Below are 16,189 nucleotides of genomic sequence, written 5' to 3' on the forward strand. Positions count from 1 at the left end.
AACAATTTTTGAGACAAAAAATTTGAGAATTTATGATATAAATCATTAGGTTGGGTGTGGGGAAAGCTATTCAAATCTAAAATAAAGCTACTTTAGCCACTAGAGGGAGCTTTTATTTTATATAATTATAATTTGAAAGTATTAAAATTTACATGAAAAATAAATGTAAGAATCCTAAAATCACAGTTCATAAGATATACAACACAAAGCCTTTTGAGAATCCTACTGCTTTATTTATTGAATATCCCTATAGACAAAAGGGAAAGACATTTCCTATAGTCATATTTTTGTCTAGGCATAATAGGGCTTAAGAAAATTATGTTTACATTAAAGTAGACAATTAGGAAAACAACAAAAATTCTTGATATATGGTGCTTTATATAAATAAGTTGTTATATTTTCCCTCTAACTGCTTCCTTTTAAATTACAGAGGTTCTTTCTTTTGCCTGACCTTTGAGTGATCACTAATTGCATGTAGGTCAGTCAAAAATACTTCTGACATCTTGCATTTCTCCTAGAGACATTTGTATCAGTAACAGGGAGATTACTCTGCATGTAGAAGCAATGGCTATGTCCTGTATGATTTATTTCTTCTCTTCTCTGAAGTGTACGTAGAAGCACATCACTGCTGAATCCAATCATTCCTGTGGTGTTATGAATTGTCCTCCAGTGATATCAATATTTTATAATAAAATTTGTCTTTCTTTTTTCTTCCTGAAGTCTTGATATGGAAAAACCACATAGTGATTCTTAAGAGATGGGCACAGTCTCCATAGTTAAAACTCGCAGTAAACTTCTGTAGACATTTTAGAAAAAAATATATATATGTGTGTGTCATTATGTACATTTCATAGACAATCTCAGGTAAAATTTAAGCTAAGCACATCCAAATTAGCAGCATACAGGTTATCCAAATCCTTTAGGATGCTTGTCTCCCTGATTAGATATATTATTCCCTGATAAGACCAAGGTAAGGAAATCTTCTGCAAATTAAAACATTTTTCTTGACTACCTTCTTCTCTTTGCAGACAGTCTTATATCCCATCAAGCCAGTGGTTCTTAGCACATTGAAGTTAAAAAATAGTTAAAATCAGATGGGAACCATAGTTACTCTGCTCAGAGAAAGGTATAAACACAATATACTAAACTTGACACACAATTTTAAAGGTTTGGGGTGCATCCTGAAGTCCTCAAAGATCTTAGGTTAAGAATCTAGGCTTTAAATCAATACAAAATCAGTGAAGAGAGGATATTTTGGGGAAAGGACAAGCAAAGGATTAGTAACTGCTACTAACATGTATCAATCATCTTATTTGTGTTAAAATCACTAACAATATCTTTAGAAATCCTAAAATACTTTTAGTAAGGCATTCAAAATCCATTCCTTTTAAAATATTTATAAAGCCTGGAGCTGAAAGCTTTGGTAGAATTGAGGCCAGACTCAGTAAACTTGGTAATTCCCCAATACAGAAAGTCCATTCAACCTGCCAACTTTTTTTCCCATGAATTTAAGAAAGTGATATATTTAGAAAAGCAGTATTGAGTCAGTCTTGTTTTACACAAATTAAACTTTTTGAATGATTTAGAGCATTGAATTTCCAGGAGCCAAATAATTAAAACTCCCCAGGAATCGCTACACAGTTGAAGTTATATAGAACAAGTCAAGAACATTTTAAATACTGGCAAACCCAACTCATAATTCCAACATTAAAGTCGTTTATTGATATTGAGTTTGTAGGATTTTCACTCTTACCTGAGAAAGAAGTGACATAATATTTAAACTGCAAATAATGAAGACAAATGATTTTACTGAGAGATGATTGATTAGAAGACCAAAGTCATGCCCTAAGGATCTTATAAGAAGGAAGAATATAATAAGGAGAGTGAAAAGATAATCGTTTGTTCACTAATTTTTGGCAGACCCTAATAGTTGAAGCTTACTCAGAAAATGGAAAAAAAATTCTTTTTTTTCCCAGGATGTTACACCCCAAAATATTTGGTCTCTGAAAATTTTGCCAGGAATTTTCATTATTCAACAGTGCTTTTCAGTATTTTAACTTCTTTAACCTCACTCTATGTATCTGAATTATGGTCCTAACTTTGACTTAAGTGGTAAGTGGTTGATGATTGATAGTTTAATTTTGCTTATGTACTTGCATATAGCCATGGTGAATAAATAAGACTAGGTAAACTCTATCATTAATAAACTTAAGCATGACCTTCCCTTGGCATTTCACATGTGCTGCCATATCCCACTGATCATGAAATTATTATCTGTAGTTTTCAGCAGGCCTAGGTTACTGTTACCTTGAATCTATTTTTGAGGATTATGCTGATTGAAAGGAGTGACTTTTCTGTCTCTCTCATGACCTGGTTAAGCCCCTCAAATACATTTAAGTGTATCCAGGGTCATAACAAATAAAATGAATGTGTGCCTGAAGTATAGCTTCCAGGCTGCCACTTTGGCAAGAATAATTCAGCACCTTTCTGGTAACTTCAAATATTTGCCAGTCTTGGAGAGAAGAACAGCATACAGTATGATCTGCAGCTTGGAGAGCAAACTTAGTGAGTCATCAATGTTGTTGAAAGCCAACAAAGAACTAATGAATATGTGCTGTGCTTTTAATACTGGAAATCAGCATTCAGTTTTCCATGAAGCTATTTTTTCCTCTTTCAAGTCCTTTAGGAGACTTTTCTAAGTCCTTGTTTGTCCTTCCATTCTTCTAAATCTGGCAGGCATACTTAAGTGGTGATGATGGGCAGCTAGTGGCACGTGGCAAGGCTGTGTCATGGTCCTGGGAGACCTATCCCATTGTGAAGAGAACCCCATGAAGCAGCTGAGGACCATATGTTCAGCTCCTTTGGGATAGGGCTGACAAAAAGAATGTCAGTGTCCCTGCCACTGAGTTCTGGTCAAGGTTTCAATCCTAGGTGCAGAAATAAAGGAACCTAAGGTTTCCCATATTTGAGATAGAGTGCTGGGTGGGAAGCTCTGATGCCTAGAATAAGGAAAATAGTATGGTTTATTTCAGATGTAGATGCCTTAAGTGTATAACAGTACCAGTACCTAGGATTCCAAGGCTATATGTAGACCTTACTTGCTGCTGGAAATGGAACTTTTTAAATTACATAATCCTTGTTCAATATTGAGTCAGGTGAGCTAAGATTGTAGGGTTTTTTTGGTTTCGGGTTTCTGGGTTCATTATTTTCTTTTGATACCAGGGATTGAACCAGAAGCTTAACCACTGAGTCTGCATCCCCAGCCCTATTTATTTTATATTTAGAGGGAGGGTCTCACTAAGTTGCTTAGGGCCTTGCTAAGTTGCTGAGACTGGCTTTGAACTTTCTGCCTCAGCCTACCAAGTTGCTGCGATTACAGGTGTTCATTACCTCACCTGGCCAGACTGCGAGGTTTTGACAGTGGGTCTGCAGCTGAGAAAATGAAAACTGAAGGCATCTCTTCCCCAGTACAACACATTTAGTGTTTTAGTGGGTTTTGTTGTTATTATTTTGTTGTTTTGTTTTGTTTTGTTTTGTTTTGTTTTGTTTCAGTACTGGGAATTGAGCCCAGAGGTGCTCTACCACTTAGCTATATCCTCAGCCTTCTTTAAAAATTTGTATTTTAAAACAGTCTCACTAAGTTGCCTAGTTTGGGCTCAAACACATGCTTCTGGTGTCATATCTAAGAGAACACAACCTGAAGTCTGCCTAAAGCACTATTGCAATATTAAGCCACTTTAAATTTTGACCCTTAGTTTTTTAGACTTTTATAATTTTTCCTTTTGCTGCATCATTGTACTGTCTTCACCAGCAGGTGAGAATGATTTATTTGGTGTCAGAGCACAGGAAGGAAGCGATGTTCAGGAAGTCTGTTTTCAATGATAGGTCATCAGCACTGAATCTGAGAAGGAGCAGGCAAGGGCACCACATTTCGCTGCCTTCTTTACCTCACGCAGAATATTCACTAAGCTGGAATATATTTCTAATTATTTTATATGTATTTAAACTAGTGTCCATACTTTAAATGCTCCCAAAGGCAATTATCACTAGAAAATTCAGGCTTCTCTTGCCCCAAATCAAAGTGGATGTTGTTATTAATAGAGGACAACAGTGCATGCTCGGAGATCAAAGGCCTGACTCTAAACCTTATTAGCTGTGTGAATATGGGCAGGTTTTATCATATGCTTTGTGTTTGAATTCTTATCTATAACACAGGAATTGATGGCAGCACCCACCTTGTAGAGTTGTGAGAACTAAATGAGATATGATAGGTAAGTTAATTAGAACATTGACCTATAACAAGCATCTGACCTATAACAAGTGTGAGATGACAATAGTGTAGTTAGTTCTAGAATTTGGTTCTGATAAACTGGTCAGTACAGATCCTGATGGATCTTTTTCAAGGCTGTTTATTTCAGACAATATGAAAAGGAACTTAGAATATGTGTAGCACCAGATATGCATATCTGAAACAGGAAACATCAAGATCACTCAGATATTTCTATCTTATGAAGATATTTTTTCTCTTAAAATATAAGTCATACCTTCTAAGAGTGAGAAAATTGTCTCTGTCAATCTTTTTTGTTTAATTTATTTGAATTCTAAGCATCAAAATAATACCTATTAATCAAAGTTTTCATGATTACTTTTGCCTGCTACAATTGACTTCTTTTTTTAAAATTTTATTTTTAGTTGTCAATGGACCTTTATTTTATTTATTGTTACATGGAGCTGAGAATCAAACCTGGTGCCTCACACATGCTAGGCAGGCGCTCTGCCACTGAGCCACAACCCAAGCCCTGCAACTGACTTTTTAAAACAATTATAGTACCTCTTTTTAAGACAGTAATTTATAGAAAAAAAATTAACGTTGAGATTCATAAAAACATGTTCCACTTACTGTTTCTAAAATAATGTGTGATGAATACTGTTCATCCTATTGTATTCACTCTGTGTTACTCATTCTGGCACTGTTTTGCGAGTCTTACATACAGGACTATCTTATTCCATCCACACATTAGTATAGATGCCTTATCCACCTGATAGACTGTCACTTCTTGAAGGAAGGAACTAGCCCATTCTGGAGTCCTCACATCTCGCATAGTGCTTCATCCATAGAAAGCACTCGGTGGGTTCCTATAGAACCATAACAAATTTTAGAACTATAAGAGAAAGGCCTTCATTAGAAATAAATGCGAATATAATGTCAGAAAATTGATCTGACACTTTTCTTATGAGCCCTGCTTCCTTTCTTCCTTCTGTGGTATTCAAACATGATGCCTTCTCCTCTCACTCATGTTATAGCCTGCAGATCCCAAGGACACCCCAGGTTGGGGTTGGGTGTTCCTGCAGTATGTCCCCACAGTACCTTGGACTTCCTCAATAGTACAGATTCTCTCACTTTTGTCACCGCTGCTGTAATTGCTTGTCTCTCCTCTAAGCTGGAACCTTGTGAGCATGGAAACTGTGTTTGTCATGTGTTGTTCTCCTTCTGCCCAGTGCACAGGTGCCTGATGTGCAGCCTTTACTCACTTATTACCTATAACAGCTGAAATAATGCCCAGCTCTGCTACTAATTAGTGCTGTTATCCTGGGGAAGTCATTAGCCTCTCGGGGCCTCTGTCTGTGAGATGATGATGATGGACTTGATCAGGGTTTGAAATTCCGTGTTCCAATTCCTGATTTTGACATAGCGTTTTTATTTGGGGGTTTTGACCTGTGTTTTTCAGAGAATCATGCACTCCCATTTTTCTGCAGACACCATTTCTACTGTCACTTTTTTGTTCATGTGATCTTATCAGCTCCTGGAACCAACTGAAGTTGCCACCATGCCCTAAGGATGACCTCATGTTCCTTTTCAGTTAGTTCTAAAGTTTTGAATCTCTGTGTTTGTTGTTTTTTTTTTAATACGTGAATTTGTGCCACAGCTTCCATTTACATATAACGAGGAGCCTTGGTTTTCATCCATCTATCTTCTTGAAGATGTTTGGTTTTGGTTCTTTCTATCTGGTAAAGCTTATGAATTCCCAAGCCTACAAATTCATGGTCTTGACTCTGCCCTATATTTTAACAGAGGTGATTGTATGTGTTTGTGTCTCCTCTCCAGATATTTTTATTAGCACCTTCAATAGTGCTAATTCTTAACACTATGATAAAGATAAAGTTAATCTTTTAAAAACGTTATCTTAAATATATCTTTAAGATGTATGTATGATTTTTAGAAATTCCTTGTGATTAATTTGAAATTATTTTCTTTCTGTGGATTATACTCATGTCGGTTTGTTATAGAGATGCCTGAACACATTTTAATTCTGAAATAATAAGAAATATTCATAAATATGTGCACATATGTACTCATGTATTATAGACACATTAATAACTACATGTCATTAGTTATATCCTAGGACTTTTTTCTTTGTGGCAAAAAGAAATACAGAAACTTAGTAGGATCCCCAATGAATCTTTTGCCTGAAGTCTGATTATCTGAAACCATGAGGTGTAATTCTGTAAATATTGCTGCTTAGTAGATGAAAATACAGTTGACGTGGGCCAATATTTACTTACAGTTGAGTGGAATAGAACATGCTGCCTGTGCTGGGTAAAAATGTTAATGCAGTAGTTTCTGAATGAGATGAATTACTGTTCATTTTGTATCAAAAAAATAAAAAATAAAACCTGTAAATTTTGTGAGCACGTTTATCTGTACTGACAGAGCAGCTGCCATTATATCTAGAAATGTGCCCGTTTGGCCCACTGTTGCTACCTATCTCATGGTACTCTGTATGCTTAGCTAATGGAAGCACAGACATACAATGAAAGCAACTTTCCAGTCTAATAGAATCTGTGGGACGAACACATGGAACTGTTCAAATAAGTGAGCTCCCTTCCACTTAAGACTGTCTTATTTGCCACTTGGTGCAGCAGGCCTGAAGATTGTGCAAGCTGTGAAGAAGCCACTTTGAAATGGTCTGGCAGTCCCTAAGCAATTGTTTTAGTTTCTGTCACAGTAGACCTGGTTTATAGAGCACTAAGGAACACTGTCCTTAAGAATATTAAGCAGTTATGACTCCTACATGGGTTCTGAGTAGTTCTTTCCCTTCCATATATTTTCCATGTTCTTAGACTGTTGTTATCTCAGGCATCAGAGTATTTGTGGTCACAGGCTAACAAGGACCTTATTATGTAGCAATTTGATAACTGAAGCAGCAGTAGCTAGATATGTCAGCTTCTTGGATATGGCCTTGAATGAGTGTTTCTCTTTGGGGGAAATTCTTTCTGCCCAATGTGTCTGTGGCAGAGTTAACGATTGTGATAGTCAGTATACTTATTCTCCATCTTTGGTTTTATTTCCCACTTAATTCTTTATTGAGAGAAGGGACTATAAATTTATGAAGGAATTATTTATGAGCCTGACACTATTTTTTATCAAAGTTTACCAATCATTTAAGAACCATTTATTATTATTTTATAGATATAACTTATTTATTGTGAAAATATTTGATCTGAATTAAAGGGCAGTAGAAAAGATAGTTATGATTCAAAATAGTTTTTTTCAACTCCTCTTTGATCTAATGTATTTCTCTTATTGTATTAATGTGTGTGTGTGTGTGTGTGTATTTTTCATGTGTGCATGCACATGAAAAGAAAGAAAAGGAAAGAATGAGAAAATTTGAGTAAGCACAATCTCTTTCAAAATTAAAAACCTTGCTTTTGGGTATAATTCAGTTCTGATGCAAGGCACTTGGTTTGAAGAAAGTTTTCTAATGCTTAATATTTTTCCATCATTAGTATATAAAAAATTATTTGAGGTTATGCATCTCCATCCAACAAGAAAACCGTATTCTGTGAGTACACAAACATTCTCATTTTCAGGTATGAATTCAAAATTGAGGGAAAAAGAAACAAATTAATAGAAGAATTAGGCATTTGATATTTGTAGGAATTTTCAAAGGTTTCTTCATCCATTTCAGACAACATTAGTGAAACATCCTCAGTTTAGACCACTTTAGAAAGATACATTTCAGGAATTCAAAGAACATACAAAAAGTCATCTAATTCAACTTTTTATCCAAAGCTAGAATCCTGCTAAGTATCCTTCTCAATTGGTTGTCCAGACTCTGCCTGATCATTTCAGGTAAGTCCATATTTCAAGTGAAGGAGAAGCATTGGGTTGCTGGTGAGGTTTAATTCTATAACTTTTTTTTTGTTTGTTTTCTATACTGAGCTGAGTTTGCTTTCATATATCAGCTCTCACTTCCTTAGTGCATATCCTGAAGATAAGCAAAATTTATCACATCCTGAATTATCTGAAATAGTACAAACTTTGTGATGTTGCTTCTTCTTTAGGTATTTCTCTATGGCATGTTATTGACAGCCATTGCAGACCAGGTCCTCTTTCTGAATGAATATTCACACCTAGCTTTTCCCAACTATTTAAAATCTCTCCCAGGTTTTGTGTCATGCTTCTAAGAGATGTCTTTCCTTTCTGGTCATGCTTTCTCATTTCTAATTCACTCAAGAAAGCCCCACAGTCTGCCATCTCCTTTGATCTAAATTCTACTAAAACACGCTTCTATGGGATTAGTAATGATCTGGGCATGGAGTCCTGAATATGCTTAGTCTTTCTGCATCATTTGACCTGTTGGCTTGTTGAGGCCCTTTTCTCTTTGAAGGTCATAAAAATTCTTCCTCTTTCTTTCCTCCTGACTCTGAGCTGCTTCCTTCAGGCTTCTTTGCATGTTGACCATTTTAAGGCTACAGTTCATGTTTTTCAAGATAACATCCATCAGCTTTTCAGATAATACACATACTTACTGAGTGGTCATATAGTTGTTATGTGTTACCATCCATATTCTTGAAGTTCACAGATACATATCACCATTTCAGGTCATTCTCCAAACTTTCAGAATTCAGTTGTCCCATAAACCACCTTAGCTTAGCTCCTCATCCTTTCCTGCCTGTTTTACTAAAATGATTCCCTGGATGGTCTTTATGGACAATACATGTCTTCTCTGTGGCTAGAGTAAGATTTCTCAAACAAAATTCAATTGTTCTCTGAGAAAGAGCGTTCAGTGACTCCCTTTGACCTACTGAATATTTTTCAAACTCTTTGGTTTGTAAGAATATGTGATTCTTCAGGACTTTTTCCAGGTTACATCTCTTATCTCATGGAAAACCACTTTCTATCTTAAATCTCTCATCTGTAGATAGAAAACTGGCTTCTATGTTAAAACTTGATAGTCTTTCTTGCCTTTGAATCCTATCCAGTGTCTTCTTCTAGAAATTCCTATTGTTCCCTCGCTCCATCAATCTACTTCCTATGTACATCAAAGATGACACTCTACCTCTCTTATGCAGAACTTAACTAAGTGCCTCTTCTGAGGGCTCTGAGAGTCTCCATACACTGTGTGCCTATCTTAGCTGTGTTGTGATTGTTCTCGTATGCGTCTCTTTCCCACAAAACCATGAACAACTTGAGGGAACTTCATTCTCAAATGAGCAATGGTGTTAGGAGATGGAGCCCTTTGGGAGATATTTGGATCATGTAGTCTCCTCCCTCTTAAATAGATTAATGCCTATATAAAAGGGTTTGCAAAAGTGGGTTCTCCCTCTTTTGCTTCCCTGCTATATGAGAATACAATACCACCTTCTGCCATGTGAGGAACAGAGCAAAGGCCCATGCCAGATGCTGGTGACTTGATCTTGAACTTCCCAGGCCCAAGAACTGTAAGAGTGAAAAAGGGACTAAGACAGCATTATCTGTCAAGGTCTTTAATAGATTTGCTGAAAAACAAGAAAAAACACACTGGTCCTCATGAAACTTAAAAAATAACTAAACAACCACTCTTTGTTTCAAATGCTGTTTACTACATTCCTCATTCCAATATGTATGATCATTTTAAACTCTCATCTTGCTACAGACCATGTTAGCTAACTTTACTGTCTATACCCCATGCAGAGTTGTTCTTTAGAACACACCATGGATGTACTTAGTGCTAGGCATGTCCTTAGTGCTAACGTTTATCTTCTTTCAACCTCAGAGTAGCTATAACAGTACTGGTATTCTCTCATCACATGTGAGAAGATAGAAACATAGAGAAGTTAAACCTTGGGCTTGTGTCAAGCAGAATTTCAGACTCAAAACAGAAGAGTTTTCAACTAGATCAAGAGGCTCTTTTCAAAGATTTCACTTAATGTGCTGATGACAAAGGTGGGATAAGAGCTGAACTCCAAGCCCCAAGGGCTGGCATAAAGGATACCCTTCCTGGTGACACTATCCATTTATCAGACACTCCAATCAATCTCCCTAGCTTACCTCTCTTCATCCTATCCAAAAGGACATTACAAGGAGCTCCCTAATGCCTTGAAGAAATCAGTTTCCACCATATCCATGGTGTTGCCTTTTTTTTCCTCTATAAATTGAGTACTCTATAAAATGGGGAAGTAGACTACACCTGAGGTTCAGTGCTTTCCCAATAGCAGGCCTTAAAATGTTTGTCAAATTATGATTGGCTAGACTTTCTTCCCTGTTCTTTCAATTAAATCCACTAATTACTTGCATAATGCATAAATGCTCAGTGTAGTTACTTTTCACATTCTGAAGCTTGATGCCTTAGTGCCAGATGAATACAAAACAAAAACTCTCTTCAGAGACTGGCTGGCTACCTTGCATAAAATGCACATGGTTATAAGGCTGTTTTCATCAGCCTGCTGCTTGCTCCAAAGCAGCTATCTCTGAAATCACACGTTCTTCAACTAGTAGTTGCACTGCGGTTCTGAGCGGCAGAACAGGTGGACTGAACCCAGCTATGTTGAACTTCTTTTATCTCCGAAGAAAACTTGTTAGCCTCAGTGAGGGCTTGAGGATGAGAGCCCCTGTGACAGAAGATATTTGGGAATTTTCCTAGAAAGAAACTGAGCAGGGTTAACACCCTAGGATTGGGCACCGTTAGATCCACAGCCCATTTCCAATATTTTTCCTTGATAGTGTAATCAGTAGAGTTTCTTTTTCTTATATAATAGATTACTTACAGCATGTATTTTCCAGTTTTCATCCATGAGGGTTGATGGTTTCTGGATTTAAAAAAAAAAAAAAGTCACACTGTTACACTTAAAACTATCTCCTTTTTTTTGTTTTTTTTTGAATTTTTAGGCAGATGTGACAGTACTAACACAAATGTTACCTAGTAATTGTTAGGTTATAATTTTAGAAATAAAAAGTGCATTCCCAATGAGCCTATGTTTCAAAAGAAAAATTTAGTAGCCACTGTGATAGACCATCTGGTATTCAAATCACTTTGAAAAAAAAAGCATTCGTAGTAGTGTGAATTCTCCTAGGACAAGGCTGGTGAGAAACAGGAGACTGAATTGAACAACCTTGAAGGAAATGAAATCCCTTTTGGCATTATCTCTTTCTGTGTGATCTCCTGTCAGTAGTCCAGTTTTAGTCTGATCTTGATCAGAAGGGCATAATTAATAGAAAAGATTTCAGAATGGGACTTCATCTTCTTAGGGTTTTTTTTTCCCCCATGATATATTTAAAGAAGGTCTGAATTCTCCACTTAAATCTGGCCAACTACTGATTATTCTGAAGATCCAAAAAAAAAAAAAACAAAAAAAACAAAAACCATAGATCGAATCCTTTGTCTTCTTTCTGCACTCCTGAGAGCAATAGCCAATGCATTTATTATTAAAGTGTACACTTGTAAAGAAGCTGATTCATGATGTATTTAATATCTTTCAAAACACGGCTTTTAGCTTGTTAACTAGATTCTTAAAATGTAATTACAATAATTATGATAGAAATTTTTAAAACCTCATAGCATAATATCTTTATATTTATTAATCATTTTGAAATAGTACACAAGTATGAAACTTACAAAAAATGTTATTCATAACTATGCTGTTTTTCAGTGACTATTGAGGAAAGAATTATTACATAATAACTTGAGATAGCCTTTTTGACTTCTCATAACTTATTATAATCATTATTATAAAATAAACATCACTTTTCATTTTCATGAGAGGTACATACTCACTGTTATGTTACACATTCCACATTTTGTTCTTAATTAAGAACTGTGGTCAAAGAGTATCAGGACCCAAAATGTTGAACTTGGATTACAAAGCTCCTAGAAAGATAGTTTGTAAAATTTACCTTGTTTAAATTTTCTGATTTCAATTCTGTCTATCACTTTAGTAATGACTACAAAGTATGAAATTTGTACGTGTAGAACATGTTTCAATGAAAAATTCAAAGTGTGAGTGGTTCTGGAAAGCACTGTTTTTCACAGTCTTCTGAGGAAGACACCTAAGAAGTATTATTACAGTCTTCAGCTGAAACAAACTGCAATGCAGTGTGATGGGATCAACCATTCACATCTTCAGGTTTATAAGACCACCGCCACTTGGAATGGTTTCTCTGCCACCTTCCCAGATGGGAACAAGGTGCTAAAAATAGGTAAAAATATTTGGTAAATTACCTCCAAAGTCAGGACATTTTAAAGTAATAATATGAGGAAGATAATTGTTAGAATGTCTTTAAATTTTGTATCTTCAAATTAAAAGCAAATATCCAGGCTGGGCACCGTTGTGCAAGCCTGTAATCCCAGCCATTTGGGAGACAGAGACAGGAGGATCAAGAGTTCAAAGCCAGCCTCAGCAAAAGCAAGGCACTAAGCAACTCAGTGAGACCCTACCTCTAAATAAAATACAAAATAGGGGTGTGGATGTGGCTCAGTGGTTGAGTGCCCCTGAGTTCAATCCTCAGTAACCCCCCCCCAAAAAAAGCCCAAATATCCAGAGTTATTTGCCTTCGTAGGCCATATAATATCTCATGTTTCTTGGATTATTGGCTGTACGTGTTGTTGATTTGGAAACAGCTGCAACATCTCTGTTCTTACCAAGGAAAAATTTATATATAGTACTGATCAGTATCCAATGTGCATTAATTTTTAAAGCAGTGACTGAATTGTCTTTGACAGGTGTATATTTGGTGTAAAAACTACAATGTGGTATCATATCTCTTGTGTCATAGATTTAAAAATTTATATATTCCAGATTGCAACATATAATATTGCTTAGAAACACAGTCACTGATTAAATGTATTTGTTAATTCTTTCAAATATTTCACCAGCCAGCATTTATTGACATCCTACTGTGTATCAGGCACTCTTCCAGAAAGAATGGCTTGGATGTCTTTCCTGTTGCAGTAATTGTGTGAGGCATTCAGAATGCAAAGTTCATAAAGCAGTCTGCTTTCTTAGGGACCTAGGGATCTTTGCTATGGGGCAATTAGAGACACTTAGTACCTGATTATATCAAGTAAAACAAAATTTAAAAATGCCGAGATTATGAAGCAATGGTCCCATCATTGTTGAACTGACTTACCTTTATTCAGTTCCTTGGGCTGACTACATCTTGCATCCTGGTCATTTGGGAGACAAAAAATGACAGGAGATTCTGGAAGGAGTCGGAACAGACATAGTATAAATGCTTTCTCCATGAAACTGTTAGTGATCTGCCCAGATAATCAATCACTCAAACTCACAAAGCTTATGGCTCTTGTAACTTATATTTTTGTATCTGTGTCAGTGTATCTGTCTGTCTGTCCTCTGTCTCTGCATGGCAGCTCTGGGCTCTAAGAGCAAGGGTAACAGAAAATAGGAAGTGAAAAGTATGAGTCATTTATGTTCCTTTGCCCTTTTTATTAATAAGGATAAGATTTCAGAGAATTTTTAGGAGCCCTCTAAAATGTTGGTGTCTGCCTGGCTACCATGCCAACGTACTAGTGATATTTTTAGACCCATACTCAATTCCAAATATAATACAATATACCAGTGATTGGTGGAACTTTCAGTATATATATGAAACAGAGTAAAATGTGTCATTGTATTGATTTTCTGATTTATACTGTATAGAAACACACCTAGTGAATTTGGCCATTCAATAATTGCCCTTTGGTTACTTCTCCTGAAGAGCACATTTAATAATACACTGTTAGGGGAAGAAAGGATTGCTTTATCAAATAGTGTTTACCTGTCTGTTTTATTGCTACTTAACATACTTGACAGAATTATTGCATAATTCTAATGGATTAATTATGTCTGTATATTCTATGTATTCTGTATTTATAGAGATATCTATAATAATTCCTGACTTTCTAAAGTTACTAGAACTTATTTCTTTACATTTATATAGTACATCATGTGAGTATGTGTTGTGTGTGTGTGTGTGTGTGTGTGTGTGTTAAGATAACATTTTCACACATTACTAGTTTCAGTATGATAAGATTTCAAGGACTGTTCCTTCTGAAGCTTTTAGGTGGGAGTCGATGAGACTTTGGGCAAAGGGGAAAATTTTCATCTTACTGCAGTGTAGCACACAATTAGGTGCTTTATGAGGGGTTTTATGTCTTCTGCTAAAATAGCCAACATTGAACATTTTCAGAAATAGGATACTGGATTGATCAGATCATTGGTCAGTTCTGCCATGGTAATTTCTGTTGTCTAAAGAGAGTGATGTTTGCTTGATTAGAATACATGTCTGGAAGTAGAGAGAATTTTTTGTGTAGGCTTCCTGAATCATGTTGTTAGCAACAGCCATCCTATAAGATTTCTGATTTATCAAAATTCTTCTTGAAATTTCAAGTGTGTGGCAGGAAATTACTTAATGACATGAGAAGGGGTTCCTAGGACCTTACATGGCTTTGCAAAGGTTATAAATGGTATATCAATTACTCCCAATTATACCCACAGAGGAAGCTCTTTTGGAATAGGTTTGTGGTTACATTACCAGCACAGTCTCTGACTTAGTTCAGAGGCCCAAATTCAAACCCCAGCCTCTCAACTTACTCACTATGTGAGGCCTGACCCTGAGCAAGTTACTAAACATCTCTGTGTGTTCATTTCTTCATTTTCAAAATGGAGACAGTATGAGGATTTGTACACTAATGATTAAGTATACACAAAGGATTAAGAGCAAAGACAGGTATAGAGTCAATGCTCAGTTATGTTAAAAATTTTATATTATATTTTTTATAATTTTCCATTAATACATAATGCTAATAATGTTTATCTCTGGATAATAAGCTTAAAATTGTTTTCTGTTTTCCTCTTTATTTTTTAAATTATCTAAAACACACATGAATAAAAGTTAAATGTTATTTAAATGAGAGAAGGAAGCTAATAACTCTAATTTATAACCAAAACCTTCAAGCACAGCTCCAGTCATCCAGAAGATGCACAGAAATTGCTGTGTTTCACTTCATTTTTCTTTCTTTCTTTCTTTCTTTTTTACTTTTCTTCTTAAAGCATTAATGTTGGAATGTTACTAAGTTACTGAGATCACAACAGTTCCACAAAAGTAAGCAACATCTAATTTTGCAAACAAAAATTAGAGTAGCTTTTATCCTTAAAAATTTATTATTTAGAATAAATATTAAGACAGACTTGGGGCTGGGGTTGTGGCTCATTGGTAGAATGCTTGCCTAGCATGTATGAAGCACTGGGTTCGATCCTCAGCACCACATAAATGTAAAAATAAAGATATTGTGTCTACATGAAATTTAAAAAAAATTTTAAAAAAGACAGACTTAAAATGTGTTGTATTTTTTTGGATTCTTTCATAAATTTAATTAGTGTTTATATAAATTAAAATAAATCAAAAGAAAATGTAAAAGGCAAAATTGTATACTAGAGGAAAAAAGAATTTAGGAAGTCATTCTTTGTTAATTCAAGGTTGGTCCATAAGAGGGAAGAATGGAAGTTGAAAAATATTTCATATATTTACTTGGGAAGAAAATTAAACTTCTTCATGGTAGAACATAAGCGTGCTATTTTAGTCAGCTTTTGTGTTGTTGTTAACAAAATACCTGACAAGAACAATGTAGAGGAGGATACGTTTATTTGGGGCTCCTTGTTTCAAAGGTCTCAGTCCATAGATGGCTGAGTCCATTGCTCTGGGTGTGGTGGAGAAAACCTGCTCATTTCATGGTGGGGTCAGAAAGTGGGGGTGGGGCACAGGGCAGATGCATCCTTCCAGGGCATGTTCCCAGTGACCCACCTTCTCCAGCCATACTCCACCTGCCTATAGTTACCACCCAATTCTTTCAACCCTCAGATGGACTAATTATGTCACAGCTCTAATAATCTAATCATTTACCTATGAATATATCTGCATCAATATTCC

General features: G+C 35.8%; 1 long non-coding RNA gene across 1 annotated transcript in view; it reads right to left on the reverse strand.

The window, feature by feature from the left end:
* Positions 1-231: 231 nt before the first annotated feature.
* Positions 232-16,189, reverse strand: part of LOC113187325 (uncharacterized) — a 132,906-nt gene continuing 116,948 nt past the window's right edge. Inside the window, exons 3-5 of the long non-coding RNA XR_013344172.1 lie at positions 13,391-13,462; positions 11,032-11,073; positions 232-796 (exon numbers count right to left, since the gene is read on the reverse strand). This is a non-coding gene — a long non-coding RNA (uncharacterized LOC113187325). The remainder of the gene's footprint in view (positions 797-11,031; positions 11,074-13,390; positions 13,463-16,189) is intronic.

This window comes from Urocitellus parryii, chromosome 8 (assembly GCF_045843805.1).
Source record: "Urocitellus parryii isolate mUroPar1 chromosome 8, mUroPar1.hap1, whole genome shotgun sequence".
Classification (NCBI taxonomy): domain Eukaryota; kingdom Metazoa; phylum Chordata; class Mammalia; order Rodentia; family Sciuridae; genus Urocitellus; species Urocitellus parryii.